Consider the following 6,620-nt stretch of genomic DNA (forward strand, 5'->3'; position numbering starts at 1 on the left):
ACTTTGTGAATGAAAAGGACCTTCGACCGCTTGTTGCCACGGTAGTACAGGCCAAGAAGAGACCAAATACGCTGGACGCCAGAAGTTTGTGGTAGAGCTTAGAACAACACAGAGGGATCTTGGTCAGGAACTAGTGTGGAGACAGCTTTCCAAACATACACCAGACTGTACAAAATACACCGTAAGAAAATTAATGTCAGATTACGAATAACTAAGTGAGAAAGCTTCTGTCAGACTACAAAATAAACCAGGAGAAAGATTATGTTAGGTTTTACAATATACACCATTATAAAGGCTATATCAGGTTGTACAAAATCCACCATGAGAAAGTTTATTTCAGGCTGCACAGAATGAACCTTGAGAAATCGTTTGTCAGATTACAAAATACAACAGGAGAAAGCTTATGTTGAACTACAAAATACACACTGAGAAAGCTTACGTTAGGCTGTACTAAATATGTTATAAAAACGTTTATGTCAGAAAACTTAATAGAATGTGATAAAGCTTATATCAGACTTCAAAATACATAGCAAGAAAGCTAATGGCAGACTACAATTACTCAATGAGAAAGCAAATGTCTACCGAATAGACAGTAAGAAAGGTTATGTCAGATTGCAAAAAACACAGTGAAAAGCTTATGCAGGCTGTACTAATTATGCAGTAGAAGCTTTTGTCCGATTACAAAACACATTGTGATAAAGCTTATATTAGACTTCAAAATACACAGTGAGTAAGTAAATGTCAGACTACAAAAAACGCTATGAGAAAGTTTTGTCAGATTACAAAAAAAATGCTATGAGAAAGGTTATGTCAGATTGCAAAATACACAGTGAGAAACCTTATGTCAGACTACAAATTACAACGAGGGAAAACTTACACTAGACTGTACTAAATACGCAGTATGAAAGCTTACGTCAGACTACAAAAATCACAGCAAAAAGCTTATGTCAGAATGTACAAAAGACACTAAGGCCCCCCCCAAAAAATACCTGTGTTTCCGGTGACCTGACCGACCCTATTTTTTTCCTCGCCGACCTTTATCTTTTTTTAGACATTAAAGTAAAAAAAAAAATTTTTTTAAATTCTTTCGTAAAAAAATATATTTCTTCAAATATACCGTTATTACTTTCGTTGTTTGTCTTTCAATGTCCACGGAGAATGTACTTTCATTCCTGATTGTGTATTACCGAGACTGAAAGAAAAACGAAATGGCGGAGAGCGGCGAACCCTGTCCGATATCTTAAAATTGGCAAACGCATGTCTACGGTCAAAACACGTGGTTGATCACGGGAGACATATTTTGCTGTCTTTTTGATGAAAATATTTTGAATTATAGTTTGCGGTGTTATTTATCCATATCCATGTCCAAATTAAAACTTACATTTTTACGATAAGGCTTTGCGTTTATCATGCAAGCTTCTTACGATTAGGCTTTGCGAATTCATGCAGGCTAACTGCCAGGTTCCAGTACACATTTCATTTATCGTTATATTAATTTATCCGCAATTATCAATGGTTATTTATTTCCCCTTATTTAATTCCCATCAACTGAAATCCAAACAAAAACCTGTCAAAGTTAACACATTTATTGGAATGTGTCGGCTGCAGATCAAACGGTACAATTTGGGACGTCAGAGCACGAGCTGACAAGAAATTTGGTGATTTTCCTCAAGCAAATTAAAAATTTAGTTGATAATTGACTGTTTGGCTAAAACAATATCAAAGATTTGTTGAAATTGAAGTGCTGGATTTTTCCTAAAAACCGATCACGACTTATAAACGAGCATTGTATACAAAAAAGCACCAGATTTCATGGACAAAATTGGCGGGAAAATATGGTAGTCGAAGGTAAGGAAATGATTTCAGACATTAAACAATGCTGTTTTATCAGACTTTTTGTAAATTAGGAAACGCGTAGATATAACATAATTGATCTGATGCAACAGAAATTTGTATGATATGGAAAATGTTAAAAAAAAAAAAGTTCGCCATGTTACCGGAAACACAGGTATTTATTTTTTTGGCCTAAGAGAAAGCTTATGTCAAGTGGAAGAAAACGTATTGTGTTGAAGCTTATGTCAGGATGTACAAAATACTTAGTGAGAGGCATATGTCTTGTTGTACAAAAATTATGGTAAGAAAGCTTATCTCCGACGCACAAAATCATCGTTAGAAGTACAAATACATAATCACATTGCGAAGGCATGTTTTAAGAGGAAACAACCTTTTTAGCTCGACTATTCGAAGAATAAGGAGAGCTATCCTAGTCACCCGAGTGTCGTAAAGTTTTTGTAAGAGTTTGTGTACCACCTCCAATATTGACATATGGCTTTGAAACTTTGCACACTTGTTAAACATCATGCCCCCACCCTGTACACAGGAGGAGGTTACTCTATCAAGGATTTTGACAAAATTATGCCCCTTTTTTACTTAGAATTTACGTTTAAGTTTGCGTACCACCTCAAATATTTTCAAAGTCCATTGACATCTGGCTTTGAAACTTTGCACACTTGTTCAACTTCATGCGCCCAACCTGAACACAGGAGGAGGTAACTCTATCAAGCATTTTGACCAAATTATGCCCCTTTTTCGAATTTACGTTTAAGTTTGCGTATCACCTCAAATATTTTCCATTCAATTTATGTAAATATCTCAGCACATCATGTATTGCATTGAAATCTTATCTAACAGTAATCCATGCATGTTTTGCCAAAACTTTTCAATCCATACACCGAAAAGTGGCGGAATAGTCGAGCGCTCGTCACTGTGACAGCTCTTGTTTTGTAATATCATTGCTTATTTTCTCATGTTTTAATAGCTGGTAGTGTAGGCCTTTGTGTTCGTCCTTGGAATATATAATAAAATTTTGCTCTATTTTGAGAAACTTTTAAAGCAAATTTGATTTTTAGCTCGACTCGAATAATAAGGAGAGCTATACTACTTACCCAAGCGTCGGCGTCACCCCTTGGTTAAGGTTTTGCGTGCAAGCACACATAGGTTAATATCTCAGCAACTACTTGAGGTATTGCATTGAGACTTGATACAATGGTACTCAACCATCGAACCTACTATATTTACCAAGTAAGATAACTCTAGTTTGCATTTAATGCATAATAGGCCTTTATTATTTGACTTAGAAATTCTGGTTAAGGTTTTGCGTGCAAGCACACATAGGTTAATATCTCAGCAAATACTTGAGGTATTGCATTGAGACTCGATACAATGGTACTCAACCATCCAACCTACTTAATTAACCAAGTTAGATAAATCTAGTTTGCATTTAATGCAAATTATTGCCCTTTATTATTCGACTTAGAAATTCTGGTTAAGGTTTTGAGTGCAAGCACACATTGGTTAATATCTCAGCAACTACTTGAGGTATTGCATTGATTCTCGATATAATGGTACTCAACCATCCAACCTACTTAATTAACCAGGTTAGATAACTCTAGTTTGCATTTAATGTAAATAATTGCCCTTTATTATTCGACTTAGAAATTCTGGTTAAGGTTTTGCGTGTAAGCACACATAGGTTAATAGCAACTACTTGAGGTATTGCATTGAGACTTTATACAATGGTACTCAACCATCCAACATACTAAATTAATCAAGTTAGATAACTCTAGTTGGCATTCAATGCAAAATAATTGCCCTTTATTATTCGACTTAGAAATTATGGTTAAGGTTTTGCATGTAACCACATTTAAGTCAATATCTCAGCAAATATATCATGTATTGCATTGAAACTTTACATATGTATTCCCAACTATATAACCTACTAAATTAATGATGTAAGGTAACACGTTTTGAATATAATGCAAATTATGGGCCTTTATTATTTGACTTAGAAATTCTGGTTAAGGTTTTGCATGTAAGCACACATAGGTTAATATCTCAGCAACTACTGGATGTATTGCATTGAGACTTTATGAAATGGTACTCAACCATCCAAATTAATGATGTAAGGTAACACGTTTTGAATATAATGCAAATTATGGGCCTTTTTTATTTGACTTAGAAATTCTGGTTAAGGTTTTGCATGTAAGCACACATAGGTTAATATCTCAGCAACTACTGGATGTATTGCATTGAGACTTTATGAAATGGTACTCAACCATCCAATCTACTTAGATAACCAAGTAAGATAACTCTAGTTTGCATTAAATTCAAATAATGGCCCCTTTTTTATTTGACATAGAAATTCTGTTTAAGGTTTTGCATGTAACCACTTTTAAGTCAATCCTTACACTGAAAAGCGGCGGAATAGTCGAGCGCGCTGTCTCTGTGACAGCTCTTGTAACTTTTCGCAATGACTAATTACAAAGTACTAATTGCCAAAATGAAAAAAAAATCTATCTGCACTTAGGATGCATCGTATAAGTGTTAGAAGGGGGGACTTTCAACACCTGCGAGAGTTGATATCCTTAATGATTTAGCTAGTACTTAATGATTGTCTTTATGCAATTTAATTGGCTGAAAAAATAAGATGTATTCTGAATTGTAGGTAAATTTGTGCCAAATAGTACAATTTACACTGCTCAACAATGTTTGTGTTCAAATTTACAATTTGAGTTATACACACAACCCCTGTTCCCTATTAAAGTTTACATTCGTTTTTGTTTGTAGCCATTGTTACCCCGGTCCACCCCGGGAAAGAGGGTGTTCCCATCAAGACTCCATAAGATTCCTGTCCTCTGTTCTGCTGTGTATTGGGAAAAGGTAAAACTGGTTATTTAGGGTGATTTCAAGAAAGAAGAGTTGAAGTACTGCATATACTTTCATAATTTTCACTTTATTATATGTTTTCTACCAAACATTACTTGTTGAATCCCAAGAAAGCTAGTATTTTTTTTAAAGATTTTAAATCACATCTGGCGACTGTAATTAGTTATATGCAATATGATGCAGGTAAGAAAAGTATATGAGTGTAGTAAGTTTTGTTAACGTATGTCTATAAATGTGTGTTTTAGGACCTTTGTAAGGCCACCAAAGTTGCCGAAGAGCTTCACAACATCCTTTCAGAATGTCTTGGAAGGTAAGTTCTCCAATTTTCGTTTCACCTGTTAAGTCTGGATAACAGTCTTTGTCTGTGGTGTCAAACGTTTGTGTTTGATCTCTAACGTTAGTTTGTTGAATAGCTTGTTAAAAAGATTTGAATCTGGGTATATTCATTTGTCATGATCAGTAGAAGACGGTTATTGATTTTGAGTCAAGAGTGAATTTGCGGAATTTTGGTGAACATATAGTGATAATAATAAAACTTCCTATATAGGCAGTTCTTTTGCATATCTGTTTGATTGAAGATAATATTTTGAGGTACATGTATCTGGTTGCCCTTGTGGCAGCATCAATTTTGAAATGGCAATGTTTTACAAATACTTTAAACTTGGCCATACCTTTACGAAATGAAATACATATTTTGTGACATTGTCAACAGCTTCCATGTGAGCTGCAGAGTGAGTTGATCCAATCAATGAAGTAGACAATGAGGTAGATTATCTTTCATAAATACCTATGTACATCATGTGTATTTCAGTTTAAGCACCACTCAGGAGTCAGTTGCATAAGAAGGACTTGTGAGCTTGGTAAAGATGGTGGGCAGGGTAACACAGCCGGAAATCCACAAAACCATCTTTGAGTGTCTACTGTGTTATGTCAAAGCGGGTGACAGGTAATCCATTGTTGATTGCATACAGAGTACATAAAACAATGTATGAATTGTACTTGCTATTGTGCCTGTTAGCTGACAACATGCACTTATGAATGCGTACAATATAATTTTTAAGCAGTTGGATAAGAGCATTGTAGTTTTTCCAAAAATATATCTTGTCTCCGGGAATTATTTAGAAATTAGTGTTAGATTGTTTCTAAACTGTTCAATCAATATCTTCATTCTATTGTAGAATGTGTGACATCCTTTTGGAAGAGAACATTGTTCAACTTTCAACTTATTGCCTAGAAATGGTGAGGTTTCATTATTTTTGTTTGATTATCACCTTACTCTACAGCAAAATAGTACCATGAGAAAATAGTACTTTCAATTTCAAATTTCATGTTAAACTACTGCTATGGCGATTTGTAATGTTTGAAAATCGGACTCCATTTGCTATCGAAAAGCGAAATCTAATCGGACCAAGTATTTCAATTTTCTATCGGACAATAATCAAAAGATTAGGAATACATTCTTTATATGCTATAGTCATGCTTTATGCAACAGTAAGTAAATTTCCATAACCTTTGTCTGTCTATTATAAAATAGCACAAAAACACATACTTCATGAAAATAATTGCACATCAAAATTGAAAAAAGATGCACACCACATGAAGAAAGTTATCTTAGCATGTTATCCATGTAAAAGCATATTAAATATTTGTTATCCAGTTTTACATTCAATAACCTGTTATATTGAAGATTTCATTAAAATATATAAATATCATAATACTTCACAAAAAAAGTAAATTTGTTTATAATGAACCATACCAAAAAAGGTTTGAAAAACAGAATGCATCGAAGCAGGATGCCCGATAATTGTAGTTAAGACCAGACCCACTACACTTTAGAGACAGATTATTGAAGTTTTATGAAATATGTTAAATACAATTCGTAATTTTGGGAGTGT

The 6,620-nt window shown here is 34.2% G+C and overlaps 1 long non-coding RNA gene across 1 annotated transcript; it reads left to right on the plus strand.

Annotated features, from left to right (window-relative positions):
* On the plus strand, positions 1–5,964 carry LOC128242654 (uncharacterized). The gene is made up of 5 exons (XR_008262655.1): positions 1–181; positions 4,627–4,719; positions 4,971–5,035; positions 5,543–5,671; positions 5,904–5,964. It is a non-coding gene; the product is annotated as an uncharacterized LOC128242654 (long non-coding RNA).
* The last annotated feature ends 656 nt before the right edge of the window (positions 5,965–6,620 follow it).

This window comes from Mya arenaria, chromosome 8 (genome assembly GCF_026914265.1).
Source record: "Mya arenaria isolate MELC-2E11 chromosome 8, ASM2691426v1".
Classification (NCBI taxonomy): domain Eukaryota; kingdom Metazoa; phylum Mollusca; class Bivalvia; order Myida; family Myidae; genus Mya; species Mya arenaria.